This window comes from Camelus bactrianus, chromosome 9 (genome assembly GCF_048773025.1).
Source record: "Camelus bactrianus isolate YW-2024 breed Bactrian camel chromosome 9, ASM4877302v1, whole genome shotgun sequence".
Taxonomy (NCBI): Eukaryota; Metazoa; Chordata; class Mammalia; order Artiodactyla; family Camelidae; genus Camelus; species Camelus bactrianus.
In genome coordinates this window covers 15,730,912-15,743,025 of record NC_133547.1, presented here as the reverse complement: position 1 = coordinate 15,743,025, position 12,114 = coordinate 15,730,912, and the positions used below count along the sequence as shown (strand labels likewise).

Here is a 12,114-nt window from a genome sequence, read left to right as displayed (position 1 = left end):
CTTATATCAGACAAAATAGATTTTAAAATAAAGACTGTACAAAGACAAAAAGGACATTACATAATGATCAAGGGATCAATCCAAGAAGATGTAACACTTGTAAATACAAAGCACTGAACTTTGGAGAATCTAAGTACATAAAGAAAACATTAAGATACATAAAGGGAGAAATCAACAGTAGCATAATAAAATTAGGGGACTTTAACAATCCACTTGCATCAATGGACAGGTCATCCAGACAGAAAAATCAATAAAGAAACACTGGCCTTAAATGAAATCTTAGATAAGATGAACTTAATAATGTATAGAGAACATTCTAAAAGCAGAAGAATACACATTTCTTTCAAATGCTCATGGAACCTTCTCCAGGGTAGATCACATGCTATGGCACAAAACAAGCCTTGATAAGTTTAAGAAACTTGAAATGATATCAAGTATCTTTTCCAACCATGATAGTATGGTACTAGAAATCAACTACAAGAAAACAAAACAAAACAAAACAAAACAAAGCAAAAGCAAAAACATGTGGAGGTTTAAAAATATGCTAATAAGCACCCAATGGGTTACTGAAGAAATCAGAGGAAATTAAAAAATACCTGGAGACAAGAAAAATGAAGACACAAAAATCTAAAATCTATGGGACACAACAAAAGGAATTCTAAGAGGGAAATTCACTGTGATAGAAACTTAGCTCAGGAAAGAAGAAAAATCTCAAATAGACAACCTAACCTTACCCTTAATGGAACTAGAAAAATAAGAACAAAGAAAACACAGTCAGTAGAAGGAAAGAAATCATAATGCTCAGAACAGAAATAAATAAAATAGATGGTCAAAAAATCCTCGATAGATTCAATCAATCAATCAATCAGTCAATCAATACCTTGATAGAACAAATCATTGAAACTAAGAGCTTATTCTTTGAAAAGATAACAAAATTGATAAACCTTTAGCCAGTCTCATCAAGAAAAAATGAAAGAGGGAACAAATAAACAAAATCAGAAGTGAAAAAGGAGAAGTTACAAATGACACCACAGTAATCCAAGGGCTCATAAGAGATTACTACGTTTATACATTTAGATACTACAGTGATACGCCAATAAAATGGACAACCTAAAAGAAATGGACAAATTCCTAGAAATCTACAATCTCTGAAGACTGAATCAGGAAGAAATAGAAAATAAGAATGAACCAATTACCAGCAATGAGATTGAATCAGTACTAAAACAAATCCCAATAGACAAAAGTCCAGGTCCACATGGCTTCACAGGTGAATTCTACTAAACATTTAGAGAGCAGTTAACACCTATAATTCTCAAAATATTCCAAAGCATTGCAGAGAGAAGAACATTTCTGAACTCATTCTACAAGGCCAGCATCACTCTGATACCAAAACCAGACAAAGATATGACAAAAAAAAGAGAAAATTACAGGCCAACATCACTGATGAACAGAGATATAAAAACCCTTAACAAAATATTAGCAAATCGAATCCAACAGTACATTAAAGGATCATTCACCATGATTAACTCAGATTTATCCCAGGGATGCAAGGATGGTTCAAAATCTACAAATCAATCAATATGATATACCACATTAATAAATTGAATAAAACCATATGACAATTCCATTAGATGTAGGAAAAGCTATTATGATAAAACATCAATTTATGATAAAAAAAAAAGCTCCAAAAACTGGTATATAGGAAACATACCTTAAAATAATAAGGCCCATATATGACAAGCCCACAGTTAACACCATACTCAGTGGTGAAAAGCTGAAAACATTTCCTGTAAGAGCAGGACAAGACAAGAATGCCCACTCTGGTCACTTTTATTCATCATACAATGGGAAGTTCTAGCCATGGTAATCAGACAAGAAAAAGAAATAAAAGAAATTCAAATTGGAAAGGAAGAAGTAAAACTGTCACTGCTTGCAGATGACACAATACTATACATAAAAAATCCTAAAGATGCCACCAAAAAACTACTAGAACTCCTCAATGAAGTTTCAGTGACGTTTCAGTATGCAAACTTAATATACAGAAAACGATTGCATTTCTATACACTAACAATGAACTATCAGAAGGAGAAATGAAGACAACAATACCATTCACAATCGCATCAAAAAGAATAAAATACCTCATAATAAATCTAACTAAGGAGGAAAAAGACCAGTACTCAGAAAACAATGAGACACTGACAAAAGAAATTTAAATTGCCAATGCATGTATAAAGATATACCATGCTTATGGATTAGAAGAATGAATATTGCTTAAATGACCATACTATCAAGGTAATATACAGATAGAATGCAATCCCTTTCAAAATACCGATGGTATTTTCACAGAACTAGAACAAAATATTCTAAAATTGTATGGAAACACAAAAGACTTCAAATAGCCAAAACAATCTTAAGAAACAAGGACAAAGCTGGAGGTGTCAAGCTTCCTGATTTCAAACTACACTATGAAGCTACAGTAGTCTAAACAGTATGATACTGGCACAAAAACAGACACAGAGGGCAATGAAACAGAAAAGAGATCCCAGAAATAAACTTACACTTATATGGACAACTAATGAGTGACAAAGGAGGCAAGAGTATACAATGGGAAAGAGACAACCTCTTCAATAAGCGGTGTTAGGAAAACTAGACATATACATGCAAAAGAATCAAACTGGACTAATTTATCACACTATTTAAAAATAAATTTAAAATTGATTAAAGACTCGAATGTAAGATCTGAAACCATAAACTTTCACAAGAAAACACAGGCAGTATGCTTTTTGATTTTAGTCTTAGTAAAAAAAATTTTTTGGATATGTTTCCTCAGGCAAGGGAAACAAAAGCAAAAATAAACAAATTGGACTATATAAAATTCAAAAGCTTTTGCACAGCAAAGACAACCAGCAATAAAACTAAAAGGCGATCTAGTGAATGGGAGAGGACATTTGCAAGTGATATTTCTGAAGAGAGGTTAATACCTAAAACATATAGGAATTCATATAACTCAAAAACAAACAAACAAACAAAACTCAGAAAACAGGCAGAGGAGCTGATCAGGCATTTTTCCAAAGAAGACATACAGATGGACAACAGGCACATTATGAAATGCTCAACATCACCAATCATCAGGGAAATGTAAATTAAAACCACAATGAGATATCACCTCATACCTGTCAGAATGGCTATTATCAAAAAGACAAGAAATAACAAGTGTTGGCAAGGATGTGGAGAAAAGGGAATCTTCATGCACTGTTGCTAGGAATGTAAATTGGTGCAGTCAATATAGAAAACAGTATGGAGATTCACAAGAAATTAAAAGTAAAACTACCAAATGATCCAGGAATTCCACTTCTGGATATTTATCTGAAAAATGAAAACACAAATTGGAAAAGATATATGAATCCCTATATTCATTGCAGCCTTATTTACAAGAGCCAAGATACAGAAGCAACCCAAGTGCCCATCAATAGATGAATGGATGAAGGAGATGTAGTGTATGCATATATACATATATACATATGTATGTATACAATGGAATATTACTCATCCATAAAAATGAATTAAATCTTCTCACTTGTGACAACATGGATGGACCTAGAGTATATTATGCTAAGTGACATAAGTCAAATAGAGAAAGATATTACATGATTTCAGCTATATGTAGAATCTTAAAAAACAAAACAAATGAACAAACATAATGAAATAGAGTCAGAGATACAGAAAAGAAACAGGTGGTTGCCAGTGTGGAGAAGGCTGGGGGGAACAGAGAAATAGATGAGTGAGATTAAAAGGAACTAATGTTCAGTTACAAAATTAGTGAGTCACAGGTATGAAATGTACAGTGTGGGGAATATAGTCAATAATTATGTAGTATCTTTGTATGGTGACAGATTACAACTAGTGTTATCATGGTGATAATTTTGAAATATATAGAAATATCAAATCACTATGCTGAATACCAGGAACTAACATAGTTTTACAGGTCAATTAAACTTCAAAAACAAACTCATAGAAAAAGAGATCATATTTGTGCCTACCAGAGGCTGGTGGAGGGGGCATTAGATGAAGATAGTAAAAAAGTACAAACTTCCAGTTATAAGATTAACAATTACTAAGGATGTAATATACAACATGATAAAGATAATTAACACTGCTGTACATTGTACCTGAAAGTTTAAGAGAATAAATCCTAAGAGTGCTCATCAAAGGAAAAAATATTTTATTTTCTATTTCTTTAATGTTATATCAATATGAGATGATGCATGTTCACCAAACCTGTTAGGGTAATCATTTCATTATGTTTATAAGTCAAATCATTATGTTGTACACCTTAAACTTATAGAGTGCGGTATGTCAACTTTATCTCGATAAAACTGGAAAAAATAAAATCCTCAAACCCTTTTGCCACTTAAAAAAACCCTTTTGCCACTTAAAAAAAAACAGAACAGTGATAAATATATATACACCTAACACAGGAGCACAAAAATATATAAAACAATTATTAACAGAGCTAAAGAAAGAAACTGACAGCAACACAATAATAGTAGGGGACTTTAACCACCCCCTCAACATACATCAGTGGATATATCATCCAGACAGAAAGTCAAGAGATCAGTAGCCTTAAATGTAACATTAGACCAGATGGATCTGATCGATTTTTACAGAACATTCCATCCAAATGCAGCAGAATACACATTCTTCTCAAGTGCAGATGAAACGTTCTCAAGAATAGATCAGTGTTGGGACACAAAAGCAGTCTCAATAAATTGAAGATTGAAATCGTATCAAGTATCCTTTCCAATCACAATGTAAGGAAACTAGAAATCAATTACAAGAATAAAACTGAAAAAAAAAATCACAAATATGTGTAGAAGGCACAAGTAAATGGAAAGATAGTCTATGCTCATGGATTGGAAGAATTAACATTGTCAGAATGTCCTTATTACCTGAAGCAATCTACAGACTCAATGCAATTTCCATCAAAACCCCAAGGACTTTTTTACAGAAATATAACAAAAAAATTCTAAAATTTTTATGGACCCACAAAAGGCCCCCAATAGCCAAAGCAATACTGAGAAAAGAACAAAGCTCAAGGTATTACACACCTTGATTTCAAACTATATTACAAACCAATAGTAATCAAAACAGCATGGTAGTGGCAGAAGAACAGAAACATAACATAGATCAATGGGACAGAACTGAGAGCCCAGAAATAAACCCACACATATATGGACAATTAATTTATGACAAAGAGCAAAGAACACACAATGGAGAAAGGAAAGTCTCTTTAGTAAGTGATATTGGGAAAACTGGACAGCCACATGCAAAAAAATGGAACTAGACTACTGTCTCGCACCATACACAAAAGTTAACTCAGAATAGATTAAAGACTTGAATGTAACACCTGAAACTATAAAACTCCTAGAAGAAAACACAGGCAGTACACTCTCTGACACTGATCTTAGCAATACCTTTCTAGATATGTCTCCTCAGGCAAGGGAAACAAAAGCAAAAATAAACAAGTGGGACTACATCAAACTAAAAAGCTTCTTCACAGCAAAAGAAACTACCAATAAAACTAAAAGACAACATACCAAATGGGAGAAGATATTTATGAATGATATATCAGTAAGAGGTTAATATAAAATATATAAGTAAATCATACAACTCAACAACAAAATAAACAACTCAATTAAAAAATGGGCAGAGAAGCTAATTAAACATTTTTCCAAACAAGATGTTCAGTTGACCAACAGGCACGTGAAAAGATGCTCAACATTGCTAATCACCAGGGAAATGCAAATCAAAATGACAATGAGATATCACCTTACACTTGTCCAAATGACTATTATCAGATAGGCAAGAAATATCACGTGTTTGTGAGGATAATGCAGAAAGGGGAGACGTGAACTGTTAGTGGGAATGTAAATTGGTGCAGCCACTATAGAAGATAGTATGGAAATTCCTCAAAATATTGAGAATAGAACTACCATATGATCCATCTATTTCATTAATGCAAAAAGACATTTGCATTCCTATGTTCACTGCAGCATTATTTACAATAGCCAAGACGTGGAAACAGTGTAAGTGCCCACCAAAGATGAATGGATAAAGAGGGTGTGATACACACACACACACACACACACACACACACAATGGAATACTACTCAGCCACAAAAAGATGGAATCTTGCCATTTGCAATATCATGGATGGACCTTACAGGTATTATGTTAAGTAAACAGAGATGGAGAAAGACAAATATGACTTCACTCTTGTGTCTCCAGAAGACCTTAAAAGATGTAGCAAAATGGAATTCTATTTATGTAAGTTAAAAAACTATCTAATTTCTGCATAGAGAGTGGACTGGATGGATGCCAAGAGTGAAAGCATAGAAATGGGTTAAGCAGCCCCTGCAGGTCTTCCGGTGAGAACTGGATGTGAATAAATGAAGGCTGATGACCCATCCTGTTGAGGTGGCATTGAAAACAACACTGTCTGCTGGAATGAATGCGTAGGGAGGGTAAGTGAGGACAAAAGAGGAATACGGGAAAATGTCTGGATGTTCAGCTTTATCTGATAAGTAGATGGTGATTCCATTTCCTAATGTGGGGCTTGAAAGAGGACGGGGATAAGGAGACAATCAAGACTTCTATGTGTGCCCCATGAAGCATGTGGAGTGTGAATTGCCAATGAACAACCAAAATGAGCTGGGAGCTAAAGGGCTGGACAGATGGACAGAGAGTTCCAGGGAGAGGCGAGGCTGGGCTATGGATAAAGACTTGGGAGTCTTTTTTAAAAGATGATTTATAAACACATGGAAATTCAAAAGGGAAAACATGAAGGAGATGTGGAAAACTGAGGCCAACTATGGTCGTGGGTCCCTTTAACATTTAGAGATCAAAGAAGAGATGGAGAACAAGCAAAGGAAACTGAGAAGCAGCAGCCACTGAAATAAACATTGAGAAAAATGTGACGTCATAGAACCAAGAGAAGAGACTGTTTGAAGACGGAGGAAGTTGTCAATTGTGCCAAATACTAAGAGGTCAAGAAACGAAGTAACCAAAGAGCGACTCTCAGATTTAGCAACATGCAGATCACTCTGACCTAGAGAAAAGCAGACCCCGGAAAATAACAGGAATGTTCTCTGATATGACATAGTTATGGAGAGACAGTGAAGTGAAAATTGAAGAAACATAATAGCGAAAACATTTCCAAGAAGCTATTCTACTGAGAATGAAACTAGAACATTTTCTGGAGGGAGTTTTGGGAAGAGAGGGTTTTTAAAAGGTGAACTATTCCAAATACTGAAGCATGTCTGAAAGATGATGGGAAAGATCTAGTAAAGACAGAAAAAAATGTTGACTCAAGAGAGAGAAGGACTAATTGCAGGAAGTACATGATTCCTAGGGATACTATTGTCTAGGGGTCAGTATAAAGCATTACTGTTAAGAAAGAATTTTATAATAGCGATGACTCAGAGCAGTAAAGCTCGAATTATCTGTAGAGCATGGTGCCAGTCCATAGGATAAGCTCAGTGAGATGGCAGGTGTATTTGTCAGGATTCTTCAGAGAAAACAGAACCAGCAAGAGATGTGCCTGTTTGTGTATGTATGTGTGTATAGATTAGATAGATACATAGATAGATGTGTAGATAGTTAGAGATACTTATTTTAAAGGGTAGCCTAACACAGTTAGGGGCTGGCAAGTGTGAGTCTGAGTTCTTGCCAGCAGGCTGGAGACCCAGGGGAGAGCTGATGTTGCAGTTGGAAGGCAGAATTCCTTCTTCCTCGGAAGATTTCAGTCTTTTTCTCTTTAGATTTTTGACTGGCTGGATGAGGCCCACTCACATTATGGAGGGTAATCTGCTTTACACAAAGCCTACTGATTTAATGTTAAATATTAAACTCATCTAAAAAATACCTTCCCTGCAACCAACTAGACTGATGTTTGAGCGAACATCTGGGCACCGTAGCCTAACCAACTTGACACATAGCAACACAGCAGGATACATAAAACATTTATGGAGTACCAACTTTATGTCTGTCACAGAGGATGTAAGACAGACAAAAGAAAGTTCCTGGGATTCCTCCTTCACACTCATGAAGGTGCTGTGACAGAGAGGGCTCTGGAAATTGGATTGAGTTTAAGCTGGCAGGAGAGTGGAACCAAACTGGAGTGCTCTAAAACCTGGACCAGGGCAGCTTCACAGGGGCACAGATTGGGAACACTATACTCAGCTCTTCCTGACAATTTCTGGCTGTCCTTTTCCCCGCTTAGGGAATGTGTTGAACCAAAAGACACCTCGGTTTCCCCTAGTTGGCACAGACCACGACAGCCTCAAAAGATGTACCGCGGAACCCTTCATGCATTTAGTTTTGCCTTCAGGAACATTTCTTCAATGGCAGGGACCTAATGGCAGCTCACAGGAAAGAGCCTTATTTGTCGTCGTGGCCCTAAGTCCCCACTCGGTACAGGTAGCCCAGGGCCCCACATGCTGTTTCCCTCCTACAGTTTGGGTGGAAGAGAATAAACCGAAAAGGGGTCCCAGAAACAGGTAGATCATTTCACCAGTTACCTGAATTCTTGGAACTAGATTCTAAAATACTCCAGACTTCCCGCTAAGGATGAAACATGGAAGAGAATAGCCTTTTTTGGGGCCCTCTGTTGGTATGTATCAAAGAAGCCTAGAGATGGGCAAATTCTTTTTAATATAATTAATGTAATATAGAATCTAGGCATTTGCCACTTAAAAAACCAAATACGTATGCAACAATGTACATACAAGGATATTCTTTACAAATTTTAGTAAAAATCTGAGCACAAAGCAAATGTTCATCAAGGGGAGGGTGCTTAAATCTGTTACCGTTACGATTCCTGATATGGAACATTGTGGACATTCTAGTGATAATGTAGGCTGTATGTTGCTAATATTGCAAGACATTCACAATTGATTGACAGAAAATGAATGAGAGTACACATAAATCTATATTTTTCAATAAATGATATATTTCTCTCAATAGATTAGCATAAGTCACTTTCTATAGGTAAATGGAATGAGTTAATATTACTTTCTTTTTCTAAATTTTGCAATAGTGTTTACTGATGTTTTGTAAAAACTCAGTGACATTTTCCCTCCATCCATTTATTTTCCCAGACTAACATATGTATTGGAGTTCACCTCCCCTAAGCCATTTTTAAGAGAAGTCACGCAAAATCAACAAGTGGGAAAAACTTGATTTACTTAGTAAGCCCCCAAGGGTATTCTCAGGCTTAAAGTCTAAAAGAAGTCCCTTTTTATGGAGCTAAAGCAAGACTTATTCCAATTCCTCCATGATGCAAGAGGGAGGAAAAGAAGTGAGATGGGCACCCCCCTTCCCATCATGGCCACAGATGGACTCCTTGACACCAGCCCTTAGCTCTCCTCAGGGAACCAAGCCAACCTATCAAGCAAAGGCTGTCCACTATTATTATTCAAACATATGCACACCTGAAACTTCCTACTGAGTTCACCCTTCAGTCAGTCTGGTGTTACCTGATACCAGTCACATAAATAATCAGAGATGCGGGATGTCAGAGGTCCTCCAGGATGGAAGGAGAGAACACGAAGTTCTTGTTGGAGGCTCTCCACAGGTTCTACACTGGGCATTCTGGGGTCAGGCTGGGGCCAGGTTGGGAATGGACAGGTCTTCAAATCAGTGACAGGAGAAAGGCTCTTTAGGCTCTTGCATTTAAAACGTTGATCTACAGTGGAATATGTAGGCTTATTACAAAGTGATAGATGGAGAATGAGCCAGGAACGAGGACAAAGACTTCTACAAGCGGTCTCTGCAGAAGTTTTTCACTATGGCAAATACACAGGATTTTTTGATGTCTCCCAAAGCTTAGAGTCTCAAACTTCCTTATCACCCCGAGTCTTAGAATAGTTTCAGCATCAACATGAACTGGCTTTTCTTCTCCCAAGTTCATATACTAAAATGTGCCCTTGAACAGATTAAATTCCAATAGCAAAATCATTTATTGTAGATACTGCCTAATAGAAAAGGGAAAGAAAGTAGCTCAGGGCTAGTGGAAGGGAGTGGGTTCAGCAAGGCATGTAAAGTGTATTCCTGTCTCCTTATTGATCTCTTTTGGACCTACATTCTTTCTCAAGTGACTGGCATATTTGTTTAAAACTGGCTTAATTATGCCTATGCCTCTACCTTTTCTATTAAAAATGCAAATCATCGAGCACTCAGGTGTTAGGGCTTTAGCTTTTAAATAATGTTCTTTAAGCGCTGGCCATAAATAGCTATTGAGACAGAAGGACTGGCCCTCCATTTAAAGTTTTTCTCACCTCTGCCCCCGGTCACATCTAGTCCTTTAATGTTAATCCTCCTTCTCTACGAGCTTAATTTATGTCCCAAACATCTGAGGACTCATAATGGGAAGGCTTCATCATTCTTCCAAGAAACTCAGGAATAAAAGCAGCAACAATGAAGAATCCCTATGTAAGATTTTCTGGAAGGACTGAGCTGGGACTTTATGTCTCAAATTTAGTTTAAAGTGGTTCCAGAGTGGTAGTAATCCCAAATCTCATGTGAAAATAAAATTATATATTCTCTGGAAAAGAATGGTACTTTCATTCAAGGATATTGGGAAGCCCTGTAAAACCCTTTTCAAGGACACACAAAGCTAATCACCAAAAAAGGAAGCAAAGCAAATTGAGTATAAAGAATTTTAAAAATGTTTACAAAGATTCATAAAATCTTCAGTTATTGGTATTATCAGATGCATATTAGGAATCAACTGTGCCTACCATGTTACAAAAATCTTTGAAAAACTGAAAAAACAAAACAAAACAAAACCTGTGAGGGAATCATGAATGCTAGATAAATCAGAATAAATTATCCAGAATGCAATATAGAGACTGAAAGATGGAAATTACAGAGGAGGATAGAGTGGCAAGACCTACCTAACAACTAATTGGAGTTCACAAGAAGGAGAAAGAAATAATGGAGAAGAGGCAATATATGGAGAAGACAAATTTGCTGAGCACAGGAAGATGCCACTTCAGACTCAAATTGCTCAACAAATCCCAAGCAGGAGAAAAAAAAATAAAGAATTTCACAACCAGAAACAGTATGCAAAAACTATAGAAAACATATTTGGTTTCTGAATCCAGTTCAAAGCCCAGGATTCTGAGGGGGAAAATTCTAATATTCTAGTCTCTTTAAAATCTTGCATTTGTCTATGTACTTCAATATTAAACTTGTACTTCAATATTAAAAAGGTCATTGTTCTAAAAGAACATTGCCCAAAAGATATGCAATATCAGAAAAGTAAATACTAAAGCCAAAAGACACATGAAAAGATTCCCAATCTTATTAACAACAAAAGAAATGCAAATTTAAGCCACAAGAAGTTATAATTTCGCACCTAGCACAGTTACAAAGTTTGAAAGTTTCACAAAAATCAAGTGCTGGCACTAACAGTTGCCAACCAAAGTAACTGCAAGCTATGGTAGGAGTGCAAATTGGTACAACTTTGAAAAAAAAATTGCCATTGCTTAATAAAGATGTAAACGGGAAGATACTTTGCACTAGCAAATCTTTCCTTGTTACATATTCTAAGCCTTGAGAGGAATCCAGTTGATGCCACAATATTAAAAAAAACCCACTGCTGCTCTAGGGACGAAAAATACAGTCATGAGATATACCAAGGTGCAAGCATTGCCTAATGATCTTATGCGTGTTAAGTACTCGACATCCACACGAAAATTCAGTCATACTACTTATAACTTTTAAAAAATAAGTAAATTTTAGTTAAAAGAAAGTAAAGGAAACAACCCAAATTTACAATAGTAGAATGTTCTGACCTAGGCACGTCTTTGTCCAGTGACTGTTCAGGCGGGCTGGGCAAAGTCAGAGACTGAAGCGCTTCTGGGGGCCGAGGAGGGTCAGAGGAGTGATTCTTCCCAGGACTGAGGATCTTTGTCCTCAAAGCCCTCACGGGAGTCCTATATTCGCGAGTCCCTCGAGGGTGTGCAATGCACATCGGAGCTGCAGCCAGTGCGCTAGCGATGACGTGACCGCACCAACTTCCGGGAAGTGCGGTGGGTCCGCGGACAGTTG

General features: G+C 36.5%; 1 long non-coding RNA gene across 1 annotated transcript in view; it reads right to left on the bottom strand.

Moving 5' to 3' along the window:
• LOC141578730 (uncharacterized) overlaps positions 1-12,108 on the bottom strand; it is a 61,345-nt gene extending 49,237 nt beyond the window's left edge. Inside the window, exon 1 of the long non-coding RNA XR_012509394.1 lies at positions 11,859-12,108. This is a non-coding gene — a long non-coding RNA (uncharacterized LOC141578730). The remainder of the gene's footprint in view (positions 1-11,858) is intronic.
• Between the last annotated feature and the right edge of the window lie 6 nt (positions 12,109-12,114).